Source organism: Chinchilla lanigera, unplaced genomic scaffold (genome assembly GCF_000276665.1).
Source record: "Chinchilla lanigera isolate Chin_1 unplaced genomic scaffold, ChiLan1.0 scaffold00095, whole genome shotgun sequence".
In the NCBI taxonomy this organism is placed as follows: Eukaryota; Metazoa; Chordata; class Mammalia; order Rodentia; family Chinchillidae; genus Chinchilla; species Chinchilla lanigera.
In genome coordinates, this window is record NW_004955496.1 from 6,166,161 (window position 1) to 6,179,067 (window position 12,907).

The window sequence follows — 12,907 nt, forward strand, 5'->3', positions numbered from 1 at the left end:
GTTTGAGACAGAGTGGGATTCTGAAAATTGGGGTGGAGAGACAGATGGTTTTGCTGAAGTGGCGATCTGGACCACATATTGAATCCAGCTCTTTCAGCAGGAGCAGCAGCAGGAGCAGCAGCAGCAGCAGCAGCAGCAGCAGCAGCAACAACAACAACAACAGCCCTGTTCCTCAGTCTGAAAAGGCTGCTTGCTCTTTCCTCAGGGACCCGTAGCCACCTCTTCTGAGGCAGCTGCCTTTCAGGAGATGCTAATCCTCTACAAGACCTAGTCTTTCCACCCCTTTTCTGTGACATTAGGGATTGGGCTGAGGGCCTTCACACTGAGCTACATACTGAGAGAGAGAGAGAGAGAGAGAGAGAGAGAGAGAGAACTTAAAATAGTTGTGCTTTGAATTGAGAGCACCATATTGAGCGAGCACGTGCATGCTTGCACACACAGGCACACACATACACACATCCTCTCTCCTATTTTTTATTATTTTGAGTCTCAGTCTTACTAGGTCACTAAGTTGCTCAAGCTAGGCTCAAACTTGGGATCTCCCTGATTCAGACTTCCAGAGTGCTAGAATTACAGGCTGTGCCACCAGGCCCAGCAGGACCTACCCTTAACACCTTTTAATGCTTATTGTCACTTCTAGAACTATATACATATTCTTGCTTCTAGAATTGTAAGCAGGCTTAGATTCCAGAAGGCCTCTAAGGGCAAGGTAAGAATGTGAGCTGTGAGCGGTTATTCACACACACCAAGAGAGCTGCAAAGCTGTACCAGTTCCTAGTGGTGAAAAACTGGAGGTATATCTGTATGTATCAAAACAGATCCTCAGGAATTGTGTGGAACTTGGTATTGGTTCACTGAGTGGAGATTTTGGATTCAGTGTGTTAGCCTACTCAGTGGAGGGTGACTCTAACAGTTGAAAATATTTTTAAATTAGTTTACTGCAAGCTGAATTCAAGATGACTTGGGTACTAATTGAAGTTAAAATATCAGAACTTCCACATGCTCCTGGAGAGAAATGTATCTGAAGGCGTAGGAAACTGGGACACTGGAATGGATGTGTCACACAGTGTGTGCCTATGCACCCAACACTCCCTTCGGCACCGCCGCTGCTGTCTATTGTAGGTGGAGAAAGATCATGGAAACTGTTGCTATCGGAACAAACTCTTGACCTAGGGGGACTGTGGGGCTCTGGGGGTGGGGGGCACCAATCTGAGGTCTTGGCGGTGTGAGGTGAATGTGGTTACTACAGAGGGCAAGGAACCCAAATAGTTACTAGGATAGGCTGACCTGCACCTCTCTAGTTTGCACACATTTATCATGGAGTCCTTAGAATGGCAATAGTCAAGCTTCTCCTCCACTTTCCCGCAAAGGGCCTTTGGCCTTCAGTTGTCCTCTGAAGCCTCAGTGCAGTTCCCAGCATCTTTGAAACAGTGCTTTGGACCCCAAAGGAAAGGCTCTGTGATGGGGAATGAGTGACATAGGTGTGGACTGGGACAGATGTGGCCTTACAGATTTTCACCTGAGATCATCACCCTGAGAAGAGGAGGTGCAAGTCTACTCAGTTTAAACAGAAATGCTGAATAAGCCCATGACCATATTACTAAAAGCAAAGCCTCCTAGGGACTCTTAGCTTAACCACCAGTTTCCATCATATAGAAGGGCAGAGATTTTAAAGGGTGATGAGAGAAATGGAGAGAGAGGGAGACAGAGAGAGAGAGAGAGAAATTTTAAATAGCTGTACATTTGAAATGAGAACACCATATTTTCCCTTTGAATTGAGAGCACCATATTTTCCCTTTCCTCCCAAGAAGGTGGAGAATCTACTTCTATCTAATTGATGGATCCCCAAACCAGCAGGTATGGGAGTCTGGAGAGGCCAGAAAGTAGAAGGGTCTAGAGTGGTATTTCCTGATGAATGTTGATGTAACTGTGAGGTATTTCAGCTCGCCCAGAACTCTCACTGGCCTGGAGTCTGCTGGGAAATTTTGTAGGCCCTTTGACAAGCCCTTAAAGCAGAGATGTAGCAGCACTGAGAGGCTAGAGTTGCTTCCTGCCTGCCTTAGCCTGGACAATTCCTAGCCCTGAGCTGAAGGGAATGGTGCCTAGATCCACAGAGAAGGCAAGGCCCTGGCAGATGCTGTTCTACAGCTCAGTGGCGCAAGAAGGTGTGGATCTTCATGGCCCAAGTGGCTGCCATGAAAATCAGGCTCTCATCTGAGAGCAAAGTCCCCTGAAAGGGTCTCTGGGTGAGACCATGAGCGAGGCACTGAGGGAAAGGCTCTGAAGGCAGTGGCTCTGGGTCAACTGCAGACTCATTGCTCACTCAAGGAGCTTTGCAACTGAACTTCCAGGACAGGGGCACCAGAAAGCATACTGATGTATCCTCAGGAAGCTAGTATCTTACCATCTGCTACAGGGGTTATGCATGTCTGTCACATACACACTAGCCTTCGTGTTCTAATCTCCCCTGGTTATTCTTCTGACCCTGTGGGAAGCTGTGGTGTGGACAGAGAAGAAAATGGGCAGGGTCTGTGTGTGTGTGCCTGTGAGGGGACTGATCATCTTGTTGCTGCATCTACTGCATTCAAAGACCAAGCCTGAGCTGTGGGGAGGGTAGAGCTATGGAGTAGAAGCTAGATGAAAGCTCAGAATTTTTAGTATCTGAGTGTGAATCATGATTACTTCAGTGAAACATTTTTTGTCACTGAGAGAGACCAAGAAGACAGGAGGCTACTTGGGACACGGTGGGGCAGTGGGACTTGAGGCAGAGGCGTTGGGTAACACTGACAGTCCTGTGGGTAAACTGTCCCATTATGTACAGTTGTGTCAAGGAGAAGTCGGAATAAATGCATGGAGATGGCAACGGTATGGTGCAGCCTATGCTATACTAGATCTACTTGGAGGCTAAGACAATACCCAACCCTGAAACAAACTCTAGGTATCTTAAAAACAAAACAAAACAAAACAAAACACAAACCTGAACCAAACCACAATCTGAGCAGATGACATTTTTCATTGACAGTAGAGTGGATTAATTATTTACAGCTTCAAGTTTTTCCAAACTTGTGCTTGCATTTTTAAAATTTTATTTTGATTTTTTTTGCAATTATCTATCGAATTGAGGATGGTACTTCTGATTTGGAATCAGGAAGAAAATCATGCCACACACATTTTTACTCCTTCAGAGCTACGAATTACCCAGGGAGGAGGAGGCATGCGGGTGGAGGTGGAGGCGTGCTGCTCAGACATGATGTGTGGCTTCTCTGTTCTTGCTGCCTGACAGGAGAGCTGAAGTGAGGCTTCCATGCAGCAGAATAGTTGGCAGCTCTTCCTTCACAGTCTGCTTTTGCCGTGCTGTTTCCTTTTGTTCCTGCAAATAAGTTTGGCCCACAAACCTCCCTTCAGCTTCAAAGGGTTTGGAGTCTAAATATACATCCGGGCCTGAAACTGTTTCCCAGGACAGAGGAGCATCTACTGTCCCATGCCAGTAGTACTTCAAGGAACCTTCTGAAAGATCAGCCATTACATCCACTTCCTGTCCCCGCCCTGGGTTAGACAAGGAAGCAACATGACAGTAACAGTGAGCCCAAGCCAGAGGACACTGTCAAGGCTGCTGGCCTTAGGAAAAAGTATAAGAGCGCTCTTCCCTAATCTAGGTGCATCAGTGGGCAAGAGGAGGCCTTTTGGGGATGTCTAGGTAGAGTAGGCTCTGTATTTAAATAGTGAAGACTTTATAGCTGTTAAAAATATAAACCTGTACATTGATGTCATTCAACTAATAATTTTTCAGGCCCAACTATTTGTCAGAAATTTTTGAAGATTCTAGAAATATAATCATGTGTTAATATATATAAAAATCTTATATTATGTAACTTACATTCTAGAGCACAAGTATGGCTAATATAATAATTTTGTATGTAATATATATATCTATATATATCTATGTCTAGATTTTTTTATTTTTATACAGTGATATATTTTATGGAAACCTCTTAACTAGCGAAGTGGAGGGTAGGTCAAAGGAAACTGTAAAATGTGAAAGAGGTTAATCTTGGACGGGCTTATTATTTAAGGGACTGAGGGTAAAGGAATGAGGGGATTGGACATAACAGTTCCTTGGGAGAGAAATCCTCAGGCAGGGGTGGAGCTAGTGCACGCTGTGCTTGTGGCTGGAGGACGAAAAACGGAGAGAGACAGTGGATGAGGACAGAGGGGTTCCAAGGGTGTGGCTATCACAGGTAACTGTCCCCTATGTAAGGACTGGTGAAAGCCAGGGAGGGTTTTGAAGTAGGTTCTTGGCATTTGCTTGATGACCATTTTGGAAGGGTCCAGATTGCCTTGGTTTCTGGACTGAGGATAGCTTGTCAAGGCGGTGGAAGAGGACTAGTGAGGAGGCTGTGGTACTAACGTGGACAGAATGTAGTGATGGCTCTAAGCAGAGTGGTGGCATTTGGGGAAGTGAGATATGAATATATCTTTGAGATAGAATCAGTGAGATTTGCTAATACATTTTACACAGAAGATGAGAAGAACGAATACTTGGAGATGAACATGGGGTTTTTAGTCTGAGGAAGTAGAAAGATGGAAGGAAGGAGGTGCTCTTGAAGTGGGGCAGATTAGAGAGGGAGTATGTTAGAAGGAAGCTCTGCTTAAGCAGTATGATTGTTGTATTTTGTTGCCATGATGGAATTACCTGGCATATGCAATTTAAAAAAGGAAAAGCTTATCTTTGCTCATGGTTTCAGAGGTTTCAGTCCATGGTGGACTGGCTCCAAGGCAGGAACTTCATGACATAAGGGCAGAGTGGAGCAAAACTTCTTAATTCATGGGGGCTGGGATATAGAGCAGGCATCACGTCCACAGACAGTACTCAAGGTCATGCCTCCATACTCACACAGGCACCCCCAGGAGTGTGTTTTCTACTTCCCTCAGTGGCTCTCAAGCCAAGAGAGTTGATAGTTGAGCCTAACTGTCACAGATGTACTAAATTTAGGAAGTCCACTTACACATTCATGTGGATCTGCCTAGTTGATATACAGTTCTGGAGTTCTGGAGAGAGAGATACTTGGTTGCAATATAAATCTGGGAAATAGTCCTCCCTGTCTAAGCTGGAGCAAAATTAGGAGTATATGTTCCTGGAGAAATCATATGGTGGAACTTTCCTCAGGGAGCATGGCTGGCCAAGCAATTGACCACTGATTTTGCCAAGGAGGAGTTTATTGGTGTTCTTCATAAGAGGAGATTTGAATGGAGAAGTGATCAAGAATGAAACCCAAGGAAAAAATGGGAATAAATTGGAGAAAACCAAGTGTAGGAGCATTTAGAGGAACTTTGTAATCTGCAAAAATAGATACATGAGAGTACCTGGAGGAAAATGTGTGGTCATAGAGAATTTTTTGTATTTTTAAAAGGTAGAAATTTTAGTAGTCTTTGTATGCTGATGGAAATGTCACATGGGAAAGAAGACAATGGAGGAGACAGAATTGCTGGACTGACCTGTTTCCAAGGGAGACAGTGACATCCAGTGTCCAGGATGGGCTGCCTGAGACAGGAGAAGGATATCCCATCTCTCTGAAAGCTCACTGGCAGGGTGGACTAGGTGTTGGTGTGGGAGGAATGGGTGTGGGCACCTCTGGAAATGCCTTCTTGATCTTTCTCAAGGAAACAGGAACCACATTCTTCAGTTGAGAGTGAGGGTCAGGATGGAGATACTGGAGGTTTGAGGAGACAGGAGATGGTAGAATGTAATTTTCTATGAGGCTCCAAAAGTGAACGAACTAGACAAATACAGACAACTGGTCAAACCAAAGGCTAACTACTTGCTTGCTCTTCTCTAACCCATCATATGCATGACCTGTTTGTGCCACTTCCCTTACATAAGGTAAAGTGAAGAGAGTCAGCCTTGCCTCAGTGTGTTTCCCCAGCCTACTTTACACACATGGATCAGACACAGTGGGAGTGGAAACACAATTGTCTTCAGGCTGAGGTTGTGCCAGGTTGGAGGGTATTGAAGCAAGAGAGGAGGGAGGGAGAGGCAGGATACACAGGAAGGACTATAATAATGTAGGGAAGTGAGGACCAACAGTTAAGGGCATTTAAAATGTGTCTGATTCATGAATTTTAGATCTTGGTGAAGTCAAGATTTGTTGGAGTTAGAGTGCTAGAAGAAAATAAGAGTGATTGTCCAAGAGTGTAATGTTCAGCAGGGGCCTTGACAGGACAGATTTCAAAGTGGGACAGTGGGAGAGCATAGACAACTGAGAAGGTAGCACCTGTAGGGCAAGAGGTTGCAGGAACAGGGCCCTGGGCAGGGTAGCAAGAAGTCCATGTGAATTGATGTGGGAGTTGCCAAAGGCAAGAACTCAGTTGTGCTAGAGAGGGAAGCAGTGAGCTTCATGTGAAAGTTTTCAGGGTATAGTTCTTTATTTTTCAAATTGTTTTGATGGTAGAAATTATAGGAAAAGTTCAATGAAATCTTGCCTGATGGAGGGAGGGAGGGAGAGAGAGAGAGAGAGAGAGAGAGAGAGAGAGAGAGAGAGAGAGAGAGAGAGCAGTTTAGACAACCTTAAAGTTAAATAGGTTATGATACATTTGTACAATGCAGTATTTTAAAAATAAGGTTTATTCATATTCATACTGAGTAGGAAATGTATTCACAATGATTTTCAGTAAAGGGACCAAGTGATATATTAACATAAATAATAAAATTTATTTAAAATTTCAAAGCATGTGATACCCATAGAGATATGATAATATAATCATAAAAGAATATGCATCCAGAAGTTCCTGGGCTGGAGCTGTCAAAGCTGTTAGCCAAGGTGACTTTCCTTTTTTTCCATAGCCACATATTCTTCTTTTACTTTTTCTCTTGGGTAGTTTATTAGAAATACAAGTGTACCAACTCTAAAGCAGAGATGAGCTAAGTCCTAAGCCAACCTTGGTGAGACTACACTTGGATCCAGAAGGTGAGATTGCCCGTATTCCTTCATTCCTGCCTATGTTGCTCTCGATTCACCATTGTCTCTGTCTAGGGCTGAAAACCATGTTCACACTCATGTTCACTGCATTCTGTGACTCCTAGGGCTCACCACTTTTGTGTGCCCTTCACACTGTAGTTCAGTCCTAGATGTGTGTGAGCTTATGAACAGGATCATCAGGTATGGATTCTACTGTTGCAATGGCAAGCAGGAACACTGGTATGACACAGAGGATTTGGAGGCTGGTTTATTTTATGTTGACAGACACTGATTGGGATCATTCCCAGAATATTAGGTCCTGATCTCTGATGGTCTAGAACTTATATCTGACAAACAAACAGGAAGTACAGAGGCAGAATGGCCTGTTAACTGGGGATTGGTTTATACAATGTGCATCATAGTGATGAGCTGTACATCACAGTGACTAGCCATTTCTAACAGACAGGAGCAGCTGGATCTGTAACAGGAACTATTACCTGGGCAACTAACAAATAGAAGTATACTGGCTGTGGAGGGGGAGCACTTTTTGCTATATTTCCCTTCTGTTTTAGTTTCCCTAGCAAATCTTTGCTGGGCATGTTACATGTGACCTTCTGAGACAAGGCCCAACTAGAAGCAGTAACATTAGAGATGTCAGTGATCCCAGGAGGGGCTCTAGCCAAGGTATCGATTGTCTTATTACAGAGTTTTTCCCTAAGTTGCTTTTAGGAAGAGACATAATTTAGGACTGGCTGTTCTGTAACATTACTTTGGCCAGGTAGTGAGAGAGTTCATCTGATCAAGGAGAGTGTCCAATGTGTCTTGGATGCTCATTAAATCTTGGTCAAGTGTTTGACTGGCTGTTCTATTTCTTGGGGGCAACTGTTTATACAGTTTAAAGCAAAAAAAAAAAAACAAAAAACTCACAGCCAACAGGGAGTGGGAAAACAAGGACTGGGGTAAGCAGCCTGAAAAGACAAAAAATTACGGAGAATAGGTATGCAGCAATCCTGAGAATGATGTCCTCAGGTTTCGGTTGTGCATGCACTGTCTCTTCAGAGTAAGCCTTGGAGGAACTATCGAGGTAAATTCTCCAGTGGATCTAAGGCTGGATTTCTGAAATTTGTAGAGGTAGTTAATATGTACTTGGGTTATATGTGTGTACAGGAATGTCTGTAGATATAGCTGGTTTTCTAACTGGTTACAAGTGGTATGCAGTTTTTATTTAATCTAGTTTTTGAGTTACCTCTGCTACAAATGCGGGCCTGTTGTTGCTGCCAGTGACTAAGTTTAGGCCATATCTAGGGATGATGTTTTTACAGGGGGACCCTACAAACTTTTTTGTCAATATGTGTAGGGAATGGCAGGTCAGGGTTGGTGACACAGATGCTGAAGCTTGAGATGGCTGCAGGGATACAGATGCCAGCACAGCAGCAAATGGTGAGGGCATGCCTGGCTCTAATCTTCCAGGAATAATGGATTTTTAGTCAATTGGATCCCTGGAGGAGTCTTAGGCCTCTGGACTGGATTATTTGCATTGTTGGTAGCAGGTTTCCAAACAGCAACAAGAAGCAGTTTGTTGTGTAGATCATCACTGCAGACTTTTGGTCAAAATAGTTTTGTTCAAGGTATTGACAGCATATCTAGCCTGTCAGACTTTATTCTTAACAGAGCTACTTCCATCTGTAAACAGGGTATGCTCAGCATCTGTCAGGGGGGTCCATTTTTTTAAGAACAGTTCATCGCAGTACAGTATCTAACACCTGAAAATTAGGTCTCAGCCTAAGGTGAGTGTCAGTTTTCTTGATTAAAAAGACAGTGACCATTAGAGCATGAAACCAGCTTCTGCAAGATATTGTAGCAGAGCTTTTGTGACTTTCCAGAAGGCAGCTTTGTTGTCATCAGTTTGAAATGCAGTGAAGAGGAAACAAGTTTTTAACCTCTGTGAGGTTGAGTCCAGGTCAGTTAATCTTTGAGTTCAGAACTGGGATCTTTGCTAAGAAGGGCTGGTTGATAAAAGCTAACTGAGGGCAGAAAAAGGCATTTTAAAAGTCCAGACAGGTGTACCAGCAGGCTGTGGGTGGCAGAAGACTGAGGCAAAGTATATGGAGAGCAACTGAGGTGGCACTGGCAGCTTTGAGATCTTTAACTGGCTTATAGGCAGGAAAAGTAGACTGTTTGATGCAGGTGGAGGTTGTCTTGGGGCAGAGCTTGATCACCAAAGGGGCATGATTGATAGCAAGCCCCAGGAGTGAGTCCTTTGCCCATACTTCTGGAAACAAGTCTCAAAATTTCAGGGTTATGATTATCAGGCATTTCAGGCTTATGTAGGCACAACTTTTTCTCCTGGGGTACAGTCAGAGTCAATATCAAGTCTGGGAGAGTGGACTTGAGTGTGAGGGAGGCTCGTCATGTCCCAGGAGGGGTATAGGGCACTCAAGCATGTACAGGAATTCATTTTTAGTAAAGTGTACATCAGTCTCACAAGATCTGCTGTGGCAGAATTTCTTTTTAGTGGGGGCTCCTGTGGGTAACTTTCAACATGTTTATTCATTTCTTGCCTTCCTCTTTGAGGTCTGCCAGGAGAGCAGTTTAGTACTGATCTAAGGCTTCATGGTCCTCTGATGAATTACAATCCCAGTTTGGACACACTTGGGGGAGCACTAGTCTCCCACAGGTGTCAGGATTAACCACTGTGGCAGAGACTTTTGATTTTAAACAGGCTTGGGCTCCATCTCAAATGTAGCAGCATTCTTCAGTATTAAACAGAGTCAGAAGGAGTTGCTGACAGTTGTCCCACCTTAGCGGGTGAGTACAAAGGTGGGGAGCCAAGGTGGAAGAGTTCTTAACCCCTTGTGGCAATTGAGTCCAAGTGAATTAGTCTGGGAGAGCAGGAGGCTATGGTGCAGGAAACAGAACTGGCAGTGGAATGTAAGGAGGAGGCAGTTTGAACGCGGGGCCCTTGAACAGAAGAGGATAAAGCTTTTCTGGCTTGGGTTGAATCTGAGAACCTCTCAGATGGCTTTGTGGGTTTGTTTTGATCACTAGGATGACTTTCTCGTCATGTAGTTTTCAGGGTGGGAGAATTTTTAACCGTCTTGTGAGAATTGAGCCCAAGTGAGCTGGTCTTTTATCTCAGGATCTTCCCAGTTGAGGGATTTATGGGGGCAACTCACAAGCAGAGGAAGACCTCTTTTCTATGTTGTTGGCAGCATGGAGATTTGACCTAAGGTGATTAACAGTCTATCAGGCTAATGTGTGACTGGATGCCTGTTTGTGCTTTCCATGATATCTGATAGCAGTGGGAATTGTGGTGAGGCACCATGGTTGATGTCCAAGCCCAGAGGCAAGTCTTTAGTCTATACCTCTGAGTGGAGAGTTTTCAGAACTTCAGGAGTTTGGTTATCTGTCTCAGGCTGATACATGTGTCATTTTCCTCTCAGTTAACAGTCAAAGTTGAATATGCAGGGATAAATGGGAGTGAGGCTGACTGGCTTGGTGTGAAGGAGATGTCCTCTCAGCCTGTAAGTTTGTGCCTGGAAGAAGGGGTGAGAGGCAAGAGTCCCAGTTGTCCTGGTGATGGTAACTTTTTTGACAGAGGGAACTTTTGAAGGCACAGAGTTCTGTTCCATTGTCTGCCAGGAAAGTCACAGGTTTGCCCCTGACTTTTACATTGACCATGGGCTCTCAGGGGCCCAATTTGATAGAGCTTAGTCTGTCCTATCTGTTTAGGCCTGACAGGGTATAACGTATTTTTCAGGGCTGAGAGTCCAATTTTTTTCTCAGTCAAAATGTAGAACTCAGAAGGAATTGCTGACAGTCATCTTGGGTGGGTGTTAGATAATGCCATCTGACCAGGATAGGTGTGTAAGCAGAAGGCTCTGGAGAGAGGGCCTCTGTGGCTGAATGTAAGCAATGGCTAGCTGGAACAGTTCAAAGGGCTGGAAGTAGGCAAGTTGAGAGCCAGGAGTGAAACTATAGGAGTTGGCAGCAATTTTGGCAGCCGACAAGTGTGCAAAGGCAGAATTCTCAGGAAAAATGGGCCTCTTTTTCCCGTTTTTTTTTTTCTTTGTGATGCAGGGAGAGTGTTGGTTTCATTTTTAACTCCATAAAAGCCCATTTTTTGCAGTCAGGGACTGTGGGTTTGAACTAATTAGTTCCCATTCTGTCTCCCTATAGTGTATGTTGTGTACCCTTGAACAATGGTGCAACAGACAAAGGGTAGGTGCCCCTCAGAGAGAGATGGTTTAGATGCCCACCTGGCCATGCCCCTTTCAGGGACTAAGGCATGACTTAGCTAAGGAGGGTGTGAGGCCTCTGTTATGCCATGTGTTGATTGCCACAGAATTGCAGGCGAACAATCAGCCACCATGACCAGTGCTTCTCAGTCTTCGTGCACAGATGGAGCAGTCTACTGCTTGTGCTGTCCATTCCACTCACACATTCATTCAGCAGCCTCTCAAAAGTTAAACATTCCAAACTCTCTTCCCTTGTGGTTGGCCTTAACTAACAAGAGTTGATGAAGCTCTTCTTCTGCTCAAACTGAGGAGGTCTGACAGACTGACTAACTGGAGTGCCCCCGGGGTCTCACAGGAATTAAGCAGGCAGGAAGGCAGGCAGGCAGACAGACAGACAGATTGCATCCTCTTCCCTTTGGGGTCTGATGTAAGTCACTTGAACAGTGAACCAGGAATTTTCCTCCAGGTCTTTGAGGGGACTTGAGGAACCTCAAGGGTGTGCCTTGGAGAGGTCCTTACTTTATCTGCAAGGGCCATGACTAGTGACTGAAGAGGGCAGCGTGATTGGACTTCCTGGCCAATGCACCAGATGCAATAGCAAGCAGAAACACTGAAATGACACCCAGAACTAGGAGGCAGATTTATTTACATTTATGGGCACTGATCAGGATCATTCCTAGAGCATCAGACCTGTGGTTTGATCATCTCTTGTGGTTTAGGGCTTATACTGGAAAAGCAAGCAGGAAGTACAGAGGCAGAATGGCTTGTTAATTGGAGATTGGTTTATACAATGTGCATTATAGTGACTATCTATGTGATAGTGACCAGCCATTTCTAAGAGGCAGAGGCAGCTGGATTTGAAACAGGAACTTTTACGTGGCCAAACAAACTGAAGTATACTGGCTATGCGGGGAATTTTTTGCTACACTGTGGGCATTTCTTTTGTTCAGTATTATGTACCTAAGTCCATCCACGTTGAAGGATATAGCAGTTGATTTTTTTTATATGATAATCTATGTTTAATATTGTAACACATTGGCCAGCCCAACATCAATATACATTTTGGGGCCCTCAGGAGCCATTCTGCTGTGTGTGAATACTTGTCCCCAGAACCTGTGTTTGTCTTTCCTGCAAGAGAATGGCTGGGTGGCAGAGATACTAGATTTCTTATTTTTTCTTTTTTTTTTTGCAGTACTGGGGATGGAACTCATGACCTTGCACTTGCCAGGCAGGCGCTTATGCCACTGAGCTATATTCCCAGCCCAATAGAAGATGTGTTGCTTGAAGTTCTTTTGCCAGTGGATGATAAACTCTTTTTACTGCCAGCAGCAGTGGCATCCTTTGGCTTCACAGCCTTTCCAACACTTGGTGTTGCCATTAATAACTTCTAAGATATTCTCTTGACTGTGCAGGGATTGCTGTTGTTTTAAATTGCATTTTCATCATTGTTTGCAAAGCTGTTTATTGACTATTTGGATAAACTCTTGTGAATCATCTGTTGCAATATCAGGAGAACTTTCTCTATTGGATCACTTGACATTCTTTTATTTTCTTTGCAGTTGTTTGTTTATTTTTAAAATTCAAGCTATGAGCCCTCTTTGGATATATGTTGCCAATACCTTCTCTCATGCCAAGAGTTGTCTTTCCCTGTTAAGGGACACTTTTGACAAAGAAAGCCATGTAGTCATATTTGTTAATATTGTCTTTGTGGTT

General features: G+C 44.2%; 1 long non-coding RNA gene across 1 annotated transcript in view; it reads left to right on the forward strand.

The window, feature by feature from the left end:
* Positions 1-728: 728 nt before the first annotated feature.
* LOC106146819 overlaps positions 729-12,907 on the forward strand; it is a 128,046-nt gene continuing 115,867 nt past the window's right edge. Inside the window, exon 1 of the long non-coding RNA XR_001231411.1 lies at positions 729-802. This is a non-coding gene — a long non-coding RNA (uncharacterized LOC106146819). The remainder of the gene's footprint in view (positions 803-12,907) is intronic.